Below are 15,359 nucleotides of genomic sequence, written 5' to 3' on the forward strand. Positions count from 1 at the left end.
AAAAATGTTTAGGGAGCTCCCAAGGTTATCAGTTTGTCTTAAAAATGTTCAAGAAAACTTAAATAAGTAAATACCATAGCTCGCTATAATTTTCTACAGTAAATATTTTTTCCAAAATGTAGAAATCTTTAACTTTCACGTTTCTTTGTTTTAATGTTAAATAAAAACAAAAGGTTCAGAAGGTTCCCAGAGTCAACAGCATACATTATAAAGCTAACTGAAAATTTAAATAAATAGTTCCCTGAGATTAAAAATGGGTTTAGCTTTACTTTTTATCGGCCGTCAAATTTTGAAAAACAGCCGTTACTGATATTCTGCAAAATGCCCAAAATACCGATTATCGGTCTATCCCTACTATCAAATTATCGTGTTACCCATCAATTTCGCTAACTAGCCTGTTTTGTATGTAAATCTGTCAAACTATGAATCAAACGATCTTTTGAGCTATCAGACTATTTGTCTATCGAGCTATCAATCAAGCTATGCAGTTCCTCTGCTTGTTTCCTAGCTTTTTATCAGCAAACATCAATCGTGTTGTTGTGAGGTGTGACATGCGCAGTTTTACCCGAATGATTTGTTACTGCACTCGTGTGTTTTCTGTGCCACGTTTGCCTCCGCGCTGTAGGAAATGCCTTTTGACCGCAGCGAAGCCCTCGAGGAACGAGCGGCACAAGCGAGTAAATCAACACAAGAGCGATAGGTAGGCTTCTTTATAATAACGCCAGTAATAATGGGACGAGCGGCATGACGCGACTTGTCGGTGCTCCTAGCAAAGCGAGAAAGGCAGCCGGATAACTGTAGGCTTTAGTAGGGAACAAACATTTCAGGCGGTCGTAGAGAAGAAGGAAAAAAAACGCACAAGAGATGCACGTTTGTCATTTAGTGTCACTTGCTTTACTCATCGTCCTCCACGCTTGAAAGAAATTCACACATGCAATCAATTTATGCAGTCAGCCATATAAAATGCATCCTTTTTTTTTTTTTCCTACGTCAAATGAGGAAATCATTAAATGAGTGACTAAAATCCAAATGCAGGGATTAGTTTGGAGCGGGTGGTTGGGTTGACAAATAAGGTGGTTGTCATCCCCGCCCCCGCCTTCCTTTTTTGGGGGGGACAATGTCAAGGCTTTGCAGCAGGAGACAGTTATCTGTTTCCTAGACTGGTCTTACCAGCAGTTGGTAAAGAGTTTCCTAAGCCATAATAACAGTCGCTTCAATCCAAATCCCCACAGTCGTATCCCTCAGATTTAATTATGTGTCGAAACCAAACCAAACAATAATACTGACACAAAACATCTTATTTGGTCAGTTTTGAATTAGCATTATGCAATGCTAAATCCATTATTATCCTTATCCAGTGAAAAGAGTTATATTTCTTTTTACCAATTAAACAAATCATTTTTTATGTTGTTTGGTGTCTGAAGAGGGGGAAAAAACGACACAATTTGGAGATACTTGCTTTACATTTCACAAGACTTGATATCCCTGGGGGGCCCGGTGGGTGGTGTCTGGTCGGTGATGGATTTCACTTTCCTTTCCTTTCTTTGGTTCTTCCTCGGGTCTCCTGACGGCCTCACGACTCTTGACTGGATTTTGAAGTTTTCGGTTTAGGTGAACGGTATGGGATTTTTAAATAGGTTTTAGGTGAACTAATACATACACACTCACACGCACATGGACATGCACTCCCACATACAAAATAAAAATGTATAAAAAATATATATATAAATTAAAAAAAAAAATGTTTTAAAAGACAGCAATGATATGTCAAATCGGTAAAATTACCGAATGAACTGAGCTCTCCGAAAAAAGAAAAAAAGAAGGGAAAAAAAGACTTGATATCCCTGAAGTTGGGTGATTCAGAATTCAAGATTGGAAATGTGCCCACATTTTGTTAGATTGTTAAATGATGTAGCTTTTATGCGACTCTCATTCCAAATGTTGAAAGCAGCCTCGTTTGTTTTCAAAGCTCAAGACACAGCTTCTATTTTTTGGCCTAAAGCAGTGATTTAAGTTGGAAAACTTAAAAAATGTAAATTGCTGACACTTATGGCAACAATGTTAGCTCAACAAAACAAGCAAGTTGTTTTTAATTTATATCTTTAAGTTGGGGTTCAATTAAAGGAACAACTGTTCTTGGAATTTCTTTGTTGTGATGTGGAGGAAAGCCAATTTTCACAAAAGCACAAATTCAAACATTTAGTTGAATTGCCCATCTTAAAATGTTATTAAAGTTTGTTCCTTTTAAATTTTTGGTCCACCCGGCACTTTTTATTTTTTAACAGTGTTGCTTTTTAACATTATGTTACCTCTTTCTACAAATACTCAACACATTATTTTTATGAATCACAAATGAGTTATAGTTTTATTAATGGTTACATTAAAAGTAAGTGTTACAAAGTTAAATGCAATGAGATACTATATGTTAACGGTAGCTCATTTTAACAATAGGATTGTGTTTCGTTTTGTTTTAAACGTACCTATGCCATTTTAGCATGTTGAAATAATTTCTGGTAGCAACAGTTTGTCCCTCGATTGGAAATTTTCACTCTACATGATTTTGCAATTGGGGAAAAAAATATGTCACCAACCAACCCCCTATTTTGCATACCCCCACCCCCCCTCCCCCCCCTTCTCGTGACCCTCCTAGGCTCCTACCAAAAGAAGGGCCAGCCTGAGCAGCCCACAAGCATCCAGGAGCCAATTTTGTTTGATTTTCAAACTTCCCCTGTCTAGAGAAACCTCACATTGCAGAATTGTGTTCTATGTTAGAACATCAACACCCCCCCCCCCCCATAAAAAAAAAAACCTCCATAAAATTATCTCGTGTGTGTGTGTGTGTGTGTGTGTTTGAGGTCTTGCACGAGGCATGACTTCAGCAAGTCTGATCATCACAGTTGCCGCAGCCTAACAGCGAGCGCATTTCTTCAATAAAATGTCAAAGCGCGGTGGTGAGTGGCGACCATCTTTGCAGCCCCCCCGCCCCCGCCCCCCCAAAAAAAACTTTTCACCTTATATGAGCATGCTTTGGAGACGACACTACCGCTGTGTGGTTGTTGCCTCGCAGCCTCCCCGGTGACTTGAATGCTCCATTTAACGCTTACATCATTAAGCCGTAGCCAGACAAGTTTAAAAGTTGAAGCGGACGTTGAGCAATCTCGACATGCGCTGTATTTCATTAATGTGACAGGCTGATAAAAAGCCAGCGGGCATGCACTCGGCTGCCGTTGCATTCCAGCTGCATTGATGAGCAACGCCCACCAAAAAGAGCGGGTTTTGGTTGTAAAGGGGTTGGTGGGGGGGGGGGGGGGGGGGGGGTCCTGCAGTGCACACGTCCGTCGCGGCACGGCAGCGCGGCATGTGAAGCTCCATCAACACCTCGCAGAGAACAACCTCCAGCTACGAAATAAATAACACGGCTGTCTTTCCTGGTGGCAGGGCCAAACATGCTGCTTTTGGACAGGCTTCAATGACGCTTTGATTCTGAAGGGAAGTGAAACAAAATCACCATTTACAGCCTCTGACAGCCGGCAGCTCTCTTTTTTTCCTTCTTCCCCACTTCATGTTTGGCCCCCCACGCCAATAAACGGTTCTCGCCGGGGGGGGGGGGGGGGGGGTTCATGTGCATCCTCAAAGCGCTGCAAGTGTCAAAGCCCCTCAAAACGCGCTCCCGCCGTTGACGTGCGTTACCCCAAGGCGATTTGACAACTTTAGCTGAGTGGGGGGTAGGGTGTGTGTGTGTGGGGGGGGGGGGGGGGGGGCTGAAGACAGATACCTGCAGAGATGCCTGCGTGTACTCTTAACACGCACACGCATGATTTGACACTATAACAGACAAAGGAAAGCGCGCTTGAAGTTTTTTTTTTATAGATTATGGGTGTCAGGCAATTAAAAATTGTAATCGCATGACTTCAATAGTTAAGTGAGTGTAAATGTAGAATAAGATACACAATGACATATTTTTTTCTAAGTTTTCATACTCTTGTTAACATAAAAGTGGGAAAAATAATGGTAAACTAATCGATATATGGCTGCATATTTTAGTAATTGAGCCAGTAATTTCATAATAATTTATTAAATTGAGTTAAAATTCAAAAGATGTATTTACGATAAAAAAAAAAGAGTGTGATATTGATTTGTGTTGAGATAATTGTTCTGCCACTAGATGGCATAATTGCATTTGTAAGACATTGGTGACACCTCAGTGCATTTTTCTTTTCATATTAAGCGCTATCTAATCTTTAACATGACGTAACTTGTGAAATTCTGCACATATTTAAAGTTGTAAAATACAACTTGAACCCCAGTCTCTACAACTATATGCATTATTATTACATTTATTACTGCTAAATTTTGATGTATGCTGCGTTGCGACTAGAATTCCCCCAATACAGGCTTTCGAAGTAAGGGGCGGTCTTTAATTGTGTGTTTAAAAAAAATGGTGGCGTTAAAGGAACTTTAAATCAACGCATTAATTTTGACACCCCTAATATACATATATATATTTTTGTGGCTCCTATTGTCAGGTATTCACTGAAAAACCAACCTGTTCGCACACTTTTTGTAAATCCCTGATTTATAGGAAAGTAGTAATTGATTTCAAGAAGGTATGTTGATGAGGTCCATCTCTACTGTTCTTCGCTTGCTACGTTTTGCTGGAATTGTTAGTGCTCGACGTGACGGAGACTCATTGTCAAAAGTGTATGATTTTGTGATGCTTTTGGTGCATCTTGAACTGTACAATATACTTCGGCAATTGGCAAAGCATGAATAGAGCACATGGACCGTTTGGCTAATGAACTGTTGTTGACAGTTCACGGGGATGCGGAGCAACACCTTTCAGCGGCTGGTCGTCAATACTGATGCACCCAGTGACACCCGCCTGCCCATGCAAATGCTCAAGGTTTGAGCATCTGACTCTGATTATTAGCAGTTACTTCCATTTGGGGTGTACAGTTTGGCATACTTTTGAATGGAATGATTTCTTTTTGAAGGCACCCACTTTTCAAAGTATTGGAACAGACATTAGAGTGAATAACATTTAATATTTGGTGGCATAAGACTCACTTGCTAATCAAGACTGTTAGACTTTTCCAAGCCTTTACCGCAACCTCTTTCAGTTCTTATTAGTTCCTGTGAGTTTCTTTGTTCAGTCTCCTCTTGAAGAGGTAAATTAGTGCTCTGTTGGGTTAAGGTCTGGTGATTGACGTGGCCAGTCTAAGCCCCCCCCCCCCCCCCCCATGAAGTCCTTTTTTAGGTTGGCAGTGTGTTTTAGGTCATTCTGTTGTTGCATGATGAAGCTAATCCACGTTAATCCAATCTATGTTTTGTGACTGTTTTTACTGATAAGTGGTTTGAATCATGTTGTATGGCCTGTATAATTCATCTCTCAAAGCCTTCTTCAAACAATGAATTGTAATTTTTTCACCATGGCCCTGTGGAGGTCAGCAGTGAAGTCACTGACTATTGTCTTTCGGTGTTTTTTCACAGCTCTCAAAATGTTTCTGTCATTAACTCATGTTTATACCCTTTGCCGAGCTGTTCGATGTCTGTTGCTCAGTACGCCAGTCGTTTCTTACTTTTTCAGGACATTCCAAGTTGTTGTATTAGCAATGCCAATTGTTTGTGCAATAGCTCTGATCGATTTTCCCTTTTCTTTCAGCTTTAAAATGTTTTTCTTTTCTTCCTTAGGCAGCTTTCTGGTCTTCATGTTTGTTTAATAGCATCAGAGGTGGCAAATCCAGGAGCCCTGCCACAGTTTGGCTTTAGCCCAAGGTGCTAGTTACCTAGCTAGCTCCCTGGGTGCTTGTTTACCTGCTGGGGAGCTAGCTAGCTAGCACAAAGGGCTAAAACCAAACTGTGGCAGGGCTTTTACTTTTTGTACCTGGATTTGCCAACTCTGCAGCAAATGCCGTTTTCACAGGTGAAACTCAAAGCCAAAAACAAGCACTAGCTAATGTTTAAGAAAAACAAGCAAACAGTCGCATGTCCCAATACCTTTGCTCACTTGAAAAAGTTCCACGCCACATAGCGGTTGGGAATTGTTGCCTCATTGCCACCTGTTGAGTGTAATATCCGTCATATTCACTCCAAATCTCCTTCCCTGCCCCATGTGGTATGTAGCTTGTCATTTGCCCCCAGGGGTGGCTACACAATGAAAACAGCGCCTCCTGCCACACACACAGCAAGCGCACCCGCTAGTTTTATTGGCAAAGGTGCTCTATTGAATTAAGCAGGTCGCTTTTGTTCCTAAACCAATATTGCGAGACTATAAAGGGGTCAGGCGTGCACAAAAGGCATCCGCGGAGGTAAAAGGAAGAAGAAGGGCCCGCGGGCGGCTGTCCGTGAAAGCGCAGCGTTGAGTTTGAAAGAAAACTCCCTGATGTGGAAATAACACAACGTTCTGGGAGAGCCCGGCCGTCCCACCCAAGCTCGCAGCTGCACTCACGCCCACCGCCAGCCTCGCCGTGCTTTCTCTTGAGCTTGAAATGTTTATTTTACATCAGGCGGCTTCCGCCTCCCGCCCTGATATCTACTGTACCTGCTGAGCGCTTGATTGACACGCGGCAATGGAGGCCCAGATCAACACCGTCAGTGCTCGGAGCAAAGGGGGAGGAAATGAAGCCGGTGTGTTTTAGCCCCCAGGTTAAGTCGGAAAAACAACAGATCTTTTCAAAAGGCTGCACGCTGGCCTAGCGATTAGCATGTTTGCCTCACAGTTCTGAGTGTTGGGAATCGAATCTCCACTCTTTTTGCATGTTTGCCAGCGCTATTTGTTGTGTGTTGTTCAGTTATTGTTTTCCCCCCCGTGGAACCTATCCTCACCCATTTGTGGCTCTTGGCATTTTTGTGGGTCTTTCTGTAATGACCCAAGCTGCCACAAGATGACAACAAAGCCCTAGCTAATAAGAAAGTAGTAATTGGTGTTAAGGGAGTATATTGAAGGGATGTGAATATTGATGAAACATAGCTTACATTCTGATGCTAATTGCTGCAAAACGTTAACGGACACAAATATATATTTTTTCCTGATGAAACAAGAGCTTCTAATCTTTCTTTTGGTAGCTTTCATGTTTCTATAGCAATAGAACACAATATTCTGTGGGCCTTGCAAAATCAGTCAAAATCCAGTAAAACAGTCGGGAGCGAAGTGGGTTGCTCCAGTAAAAATAGCTGGGAGTGAATGAGTTTACAACAAATAACAAAATAATAAAACAAACACGTTATAATCCTTCACAGACACAAATAAATACTTTGCTGAGATAAAAAGTTATACAGTATTCTTATAAGAGTAAAACAATATTTTTCTAAATTGAAATTGGAGGAGGTGAGAATGTTCTATTTTAAAAGTGAATTAAAAAAAAAATCACACAACTTGATTTTTGTAATACGGTGCCTTTTTGTTCTGGAACAAAAAGTAGGATTTTGTAATTCTAGACTTTTTGTTCTAAAACTAAAACAAAAGCCCGACTTTCCATGCAAGGGGGCGGATAAAGAACAAAGTGGAACCTATGTGGCCCACGGGCCATATTTTACCCTCCTGGCTATCAGCCAATCATTTTGTCATTTGCCATTCCTTCTGGCCTGGGAAGATCACAAGGCAATATTATTAGCCGGCGTTAAATCCTACAAGGATGTTCTTTTCTTAACACTTGTGCTTTGATCTCTCCTCATCCTTTAATTACGGGAAGGGATTACTTCATCGTGTCAGTCAGAGGGTCTTCTTCGCCGCCAGAAGCCCCTCGCCATTTGTTCCTGTCCGCGGCGGATCGGACATGAACTCGCTAACACTCGGCAGCTAACGGCACGCCGCCTGCGGGCCCTGACACGCTCTGGCATGTATACGTATGCCCTCAACCTTTCTATGCGCATTATACAAGAGCCACTTGATGAGAGCCAAACAAAGTAAGCGGCTTTTGATTTGATTGGAACGTTTATTTTCAACATGAAAACATAAACGGTCAACGTTAGATAAGGTAGAAATCCAGATTGATGACATTCAATTCTATTTTATTCTTGTATAGCTGTTGTAAATTTAACCATCTCGCTTCGCGAATGTTTTGGGGTAAAGTTTTTTAATTTGGCTGCAAGTTTTTATGATTACTGCAAAAAGATTGACTGATCGTGATCAAGATGGCCGACTTTGTAGATTATCTGAATTGCGAGTTTATTTTCAAAGCAGGAGTTCTCAAAGGTAAAAACATGCCCATCTATTATTCTTGTAAAAATACTTTATTTTCTTTTTCTCATTCACACCCAATAACATTTTTTTAATAATTTGTCATACACTCCCAAAACGTATTTATACGTTTTTTTACGTTTGTTTTTATTTTATTTTTAAATATGCAAGAGTATATAGAAGGCTTTGATGCAGCTTCTTGTATAAAGAGGTGGCTTAAAGCAATGGTAGTTATTACAAAAAACACTAGCAGGTGGCAGCAGAGAGTATAAGAGATCAGCCAGGGTCTTGTTGCCCTTTTTGCCAATGTTTTCAACAGGAATGTGAATATTGATGAAACTTAGCTAGATTCTAATGCCAATTCCTGCAAAACAGATACAAATATACTTTTTTCCTGGTGAAAGAAGAGACTCAAATTTTTCTTTTCCATGTTTTTATAGCAATAGAACACAATGTTCTGTGTGATTTGCAAAATCGGTCAAAATCCAGTAAAAAAGCCGGGTGCGAATGGGGTTGCTTCAGTGAATTAATGAGTTATTAAATGATATGGCAAAATTCATGGCAAATCCTTTCGCGGCCCAAATCTTCTGCTTACGGATTCCCATGGGGCCAGGGGCCCCAGTTTGAGAGCCCCAGTTTTAACGACTATATCGCGGGGTCGCTCATTTGCGTGCTTGAGCCGCGTTATTTCCCCGGGCCGTTATCGCTCTCCATAGAAGCCTCTCGTTGTAGCGTGTCAAACTGTGCAGCCGCGCGCACTGAACAAAACCACGTAATTAATGATTTTATCTTCAGCCCGGCTCCCACATCACACAGCTGGAGATAAGTTTGGGGACGGAAGGCTTGGGGGGCACAAGATGCGGGTTTCCCCCCTTGTTCGGTGCACTCAGGCGTGGGGGAGAGGGTGGAAGCATGAAGGCATCAGCTTGTTATCTCGAGCTGCCGCAGATAAAGGAGGAAGTGCTTCAAGTGGTCCAAGACGACTGCGTTCTTGCTGGAAAATCCGCCGACTCACGTGCGTGCGTACGATGGAATGCGCGTTGACACGTGCGCACGCTCGCTCTGTCTGCATGGAATAAGGGCCAACGTGGTGATAGTCAATCTTGTGTTCTGTAAGTCTCAGCTGCATGAGCACCAAAGATCTCAGGATGCGTTTGCGCCGCCAAAATGTAGCAACAACTGGAATGTTTTTGTTTTTTTTAAGTAGTTAGCACGCCCACCTCACCCCAGAGGTCACATTTAACATATTATTGTCAAGAAATGTTTAAAGTTGACTTCCACTATATATGTATATTTTAAAGCAGTGGTAAAGTCATAATAACAGTCAAATGTTCGTATGAACAACACTTTCAGACCTTAAATATAAAATCAGCGATCTACTTTTTGTTGAGTGCAAACCTCCAAAACTGTCTGTGCAGTCCTGAAACCGAGGACCTTCGCCGTATTCATGTGGTCAGGTGTAAGAAAAGCAACGGATGACAGCGTCGGATAGTAATGCGACACAGCATTATGCTAAGCTGACTGGCTGTGAAGAAGCATCCGTAGAAGAAGGGGGAATGAAATAAGGGGATTTGTCCACAGACACTAATCATTCCCAACTTAGCGCATTGCGAGCAAAAGGGAAGAATGTGTGGCACAAAAGCTTGCGTCTGATCAAAAGGAGCATTAAGGGTGACTTCTTCCACTGAGCCATTGTCTGTGTGTTTCATGAAGTATCACTCCTGGAGGAGTACCAAGCAGGGAGGCCGGGACCAAGGATTTTTATTTTTTTTTTTAATTAAAGAGCTTCTGCTCTTTTTCTCTCTCACCTTTTAATCCACCACTGTCGCTCTTGCCTCCTTCCAGGAATAGATTCCTGCGTGCGGCAAAGTTGGCAGGAGACGTGCGTTTGTTTGGATTTTTTCCCCTCAAATTCAACTTTACAACTTCAAACAGCTGCGAGCCAGAGGAGCTCTGGGTGGGCTTCTGAAAGCTTGCGAGAAGGAGGTGCTGCTCGGAGCCACCGGGATAATGACCAAGACGGCCCCCCTGCTGGCCTTTTCAAGTCCTTGTTGAAGATTTTGGCTTCGGCACTCACTTTGAACCACGCCACTGATTCACAATTCCTGTCGACGTCCTTATTTCAGGAGATTATTCCCTCTCGTCTTAGTCTTTTGACACAGAGAGCCAGCAAAATAGTTGATCAGGGTCATAACAGCAGATCCGCAATCAGCCACCTTTTGCACAGGAGGCACAAAAGGCCTCTTTCATACAGAGATCCTGAGGAAAAAAATGCATCAGAGCCATACCAGAAGATCCCATAATAAACTACATTTGTCATTTACACAGAACCCAGTAAATCCAGGATAAAATTATCTTTCACATAGAGTGCTTGCAAAAATTGGGCCCATACCAAGGGAACACCTACAATAAACCACATTTGTCTTTTAACACAGAACCCAGAAAATGCAGAACAAAGATCTATTTCGCAGAGATCCGGCAAAATTGGTGCATCCGAGTCATACCACCAGATCTCGTGATAAGCCACTTTTGCTTTTTAACACGGAACCCAGTGAATAAAGGCAAATAGCCTCTTTCAGACAGTGATTCTGCACACAACAAAAAAAAAATCAATCCATTAGAGCCATACCTTTGCATTTTAAACAGAACCCAGCCAACGCTGGATATTGCTGCAACCATTTCATCTTTCACATAGAGATCCTGCAAACATGTAACAATATATATAACTGCAACCCAGAGTGAAGGGTGTAAAATCCTGGTCTCAAACAGGCGGTGTGAAATTATCTGTTCGTCTGTTTTACGATCGCTCACCTGCAAGAGTCAAACGTCATTTATTAGCCGCAGCGCTTTGTGTTTTTAATAGTTTGGCAAAACGTAGACTTGTAGCCTGTCGTGACAAGAGCAGGATCGGTTTGTTTGTTCGTGCGGCTTGAAGTTGATCTGGTTGCATGGACACACGGGATTAGGCCAACTTCCTGTACTCCATTGTTCCATGACAACAATGTTTTTTCCTAGTCAAGCTGTCACTTAATAGCAGAGAGGATAGAAGGGGGTTGGGGGGGGGGTGCATCTACTCGTGTTACAATGTAGGCTACAGCAACCTCAAGCCTACCTCCTTCATAACAGATAACGTTATTGCGCTATAAATAGGACTTTCAAACCTCGGGTCAGTTCAGTTCACCATGACATACAACTATATATATATATATATATGAATGAGAGCACACCTTGGTAGACTTTCGAAATCCTTTCGAGTTTTCTTTGAAATTCCGGACACTTCTTTGTATTTGTGTGTGTGTATATATATATATATATATATTTATATTTATTTATATTGTCTTGTCTTTTTCCTTGCTCAAGTAAACGGCCGGCAATTGTAAACGTTAGACCTGCTCAATATTTACAATTGTAAACCCTTTTGTGTGTGTTCAAAAGCAAGTTCTGCTGAGCTTCAGAATTTGTGATTGAAATTCAAAGAAAAGACTTTGCGGGCACGATGTAGGGTCCCAGATGAGCTAACAGTTAGCCTAAATTGTTCTATGTCTTCCAATGCTATTCTTACTTTGTGTTTTCTGTCAGTCGGGATACCCTGTGGCCCCATGCTGCCTCTCACAGGTCAATCTTGGTACTACGACTGACCTTTAATTTGGGGTAGAAGACTCAGCTTAAGTCATTTCAAAAATTGACATGGTTGGAACTGGTTGAAATTGAAATAGAGCTCCTGCTAACAATCATTGAATGGCGGTTGTGTTAACAGTGTACTCCGTTCTTTTATTTGATGCCTCATAGACTATTCATGACAATTATCCCCATCCTCTTCTGAGTAGCTTCTGACCCCCGAGTCCTCTTGCATGACTATTGAACATTAAGCAGCGCTATTTCCTGCCATCCATCTGCTCCCTGTTCCTCAGGAGGGCTGCAGATAAGCGGCGGAACTCACAAAAACACCATTTTGTAGATACAAACTCAACAAATTTCCCCTCCGAGCGCTCCGCGCTGAAACCAAACACCACCACCGACGAAAGATAGCGGCTCAGAATTTTTTTTTTTACAAACAAAGCGAGTCAGGGAAAGGGAGCGTGGTGGGGGTGGTGGTGGCACGTTCCGCATCGCCGTTCCGTAGAGCTTTGTGACCAAACAGTGCAAGGAAGCGCAGATAAACAAACGGTGCGGTTTATCTCTGTCAGTCAAACAATTCACAGCGCTGCCGCGACCTTGAAGGAATCCGAAGAGATGTCCTGAGGAAACGCCGCTTCCTCCTCTCGGAAGGCTGCGTTCCATCCAGGGAGTGGGAGTTGAGGGTCGCAATCCTGGAATGGCTTAAGACACTTTGCATCCTTGAAAAATGATCAAAGATGCAGGGTCAAGTGAGACTTCATTATCTACAGTGGTGACTCGGCTTACCATTTTTGTTTTGTTTTTTCGATCCAAGCCGTCACTCAATTCATAATACAAAGAGACACACATGTAGCCAAGCTAAATAACTTACAGGAATCTAACTCACGATGAAAAACACCATAGACAGGCTGACAAAACAGGCTAAGGAAACGAGCATCCATTTTGTGGTAGCCTTTACGCAACCAATATTTGAACACAAACGGTGCAGCTAAATCACAAGACCAAACCCAGAACACGTGACATTCGCAATGTGAGCCCGAGGGCCGTTTGAAGTCAATTTCAGTTGACACCAGAGGGCGGTATTACGGCAAAATGGCCGCCTCTTGTATGGATGGGCGGGTGGAATGGGCTCTTTGCACAAATCCACTACTTCCTGAACTCAGCACCACTCCTTAATTTCCTGTCTTTCATGATTGGACAAACTGATTCATCCAGGTGTGCCTGACCTCAGTAACCACGACGACAATGGCCAGACACACCTGGATTAATCAGTTTGTCCAATCATGAAAGAGTGGTATCTAGTTCAGGAAGTAGTGGATTTGTGGAAAGAGCCCATTGGGGTGTCATGTTTCAGTTCTGTGGGGGTTGAGATTTTATTTGTTATGGGTTTTCTTGTTGTTTTTGTCTGTGGTTGGGTGTTTTTTTGTCTTGTGTTCCTGGTTTCTTCCCTTGTCTTGTTGTGTCTGGCCACACCTACCCGTGTGCAGGTGTCTTCCCTTCCCCAGGTGTGTCTCATTGGTGTTGGTGTGGTCCGTTGTGTTTGTCCAGTCGGTGTGGGTGCATTGCCTGTGTTAGGTGTGGAAGTTCGTGCATCAAGCCAAGTCGACTTTGTCACAGCTAAATCGTCCTCGTCACGTCCTGTCCAGTCATGGCGACCAGTCTTGTCACGTCTTGTCACGTCCTGTCCAGTCATGGTGACCAGTCTTGTCACATCCTGTCCAGTCATGGCGACCAGTCTTGTCACGCCCTGTCCAGTCATGGCGATGAGTCTAGTCACGTCCTGTCCAGTCATGGCGACCAGTCCAGTCCAGTCCAATCCCGTCAAGTCAAGGTTGTCTGCTCACCGTCTTTCCTATGGTTCATTAAAGCACCACGAATGACACTAGATTCCTGTTTTGTCAGTCTATGCATTAATCTGCTATCCTAGAAGTTTTGTGATCAACATATTTTTATTACAGCTAAAACAACAAAAGTGACATTTTGTTGATAGGCCTACTTACCGTACATTGTTCATTTCCATAGCCATTTCACAATTATTGCTTTTGTGCTTCAAAAAAAAAAAAAAAAAGACAATCATTTTGTCTCCACCGCAGATCATGCATGGGTGGACGGAAGCTTTCTACGTGACTGATTCCCACGACATTTTGGGACTTCCGCATTTTTAGTCTGCCCTACTTGTAAGTCCAAAGAACACCAGTGGGAGGCGCTCACTGACTGCCTCCTGCTTTGTGGCCTGGCTTTTTCATTAAAGCTTCTTACTCCTTCTCGGTTTGAAGGGTGGAAATAACCAAAGCAACAAACTGCCACACACAGGAAGCAGTTTGTTGGACTTTTTGCTTTTGTTTTTGGGAAGAAAATCGACTGGTTGTCAGTGCACGTGGACACAAGTGGCTATGTGTGTGTGTGTGTGTGTGTGTGTGCCAGCCGACCAGTAGGCCCCTATCTATTTACAGAACGTTTGGCGCGATACCGCCCGACTTCCTCTCTCTTGGCAAACACAGAAGACAGCAGCAGCCTGTGAATTGCTGTCCGACCGCAGAGTTTGTTGGTACTTGAAAGCGGTTTTCGGGCCGCGCCGCCCGCGTGATTTATGAGCCGCGTCTGTTTAATATCGATCATAAGCGATAACGCAGGCTGGAGGAAAGGAAAAGGCATCTCCTGTGGAAGCAAGCACCGCACTTTGATGTGGAGCCCGACCAGGGGAATGGGGGGGGGGGGGGGGCTGGGGTACGAGGCCTTTTCCGAATTAGGCCGCTCATCTGGGAGACAGAGCTGGAAAAGTGAGTTAAGACGCTTAAGACTCACCTCAAATGTTTTTTTTATTTTATTTTTTATAGCTTTTTTTTTACCTTTCATTACAGTCCAACAAATATTTTCAATGCAAAAAGTACAGATTTTGCAGAGGTCCTCTCAAGCAAATGGCTTATTCACTAACTTGGCCCACATTTCTCTTCCTGTAAACTTTGTGCACTCAAAGTTCACGTCAAGCACCTCATCATATTATTAACTGCTACTCTACTGGCCTCTGCTGGCCAATGTGAGTTATACGTTTAGGAACATAATTGTAAATTGTAGCGCCACTGTCAAAATTATTAGTCCTGCCCATTCCCCAATCGGGTTGCCATATTTTACATTCTGGCCTTTGCAGTAAAACTGGATATTTTGACAACACATAAGGTCCATATTGACAAATTAAAAAATATAACATGCATCGCTACCTGGCCGCACAAATAGTTAGATGGTGTCAGGGCATTGCAGTTTTAAAAATCATTGATTAAAAATGACATAATCTGAATCGGGTTTTATTGCCATGCAGTGAATACATTTCACATTACTAAAAATTTGTCTCGGTGCAGATATGACATAAACGAGTCGCATTTAAAAAATAAAATTAAAAAAAGACCTCATATAAATATTAAAGTAAAAGATAAAAAAATAAAAGAAAATAAAACAAATCTTCATAAGTACTACTTTACATTGACATGAATTTATGAAATATGATTGAACAGACAATGAATGTTTATGTAAATAATGTAGATGGGAGGAAAACAGTGCAAAAAGT

At 42.4% G+C, this 15,359-nt stretch overlaps 1 long non-coding RNA gene across 1 annotated transcript in view; it reads left to right on the forward strand.

Annotated features, from left to right (window-relative positions):
• LOC147168849 (uncharacterized) overlaps positions 1 to 10,218 on the forward strand; it is a 73,064-nt gene extending 62,846 nt beyond the window's left edge. Inside the window, exon 3 of the long non-coding RNA XR_015095933.1 lies at positions 10,025 to 10,218. This is a non-coding gene — a long non-coding RNA (uncharacterized LOC147168849). The remainder of the gene's footprint in view (positions 1 to 10,024) is intronic.
• Positions 10,219 to 15,359: the final 5,141 nt, after the last annotated feature.

Source organism: Leptonotus elevatus, chromosome 9, assembly GCF_054856555.1.
Source record: "Leptonotus elevatus isolate MCC_2025b chromosome 9, RoL_Lele_1.0, whole genome shotgun sequence".
Taxonomy (NCBI): Eukaryota; Metazoa; Chordata; class Actinopteri; order Syngnathiformes; family Syngnathidae; genus Leptonotus; species Leptonotus elevatus.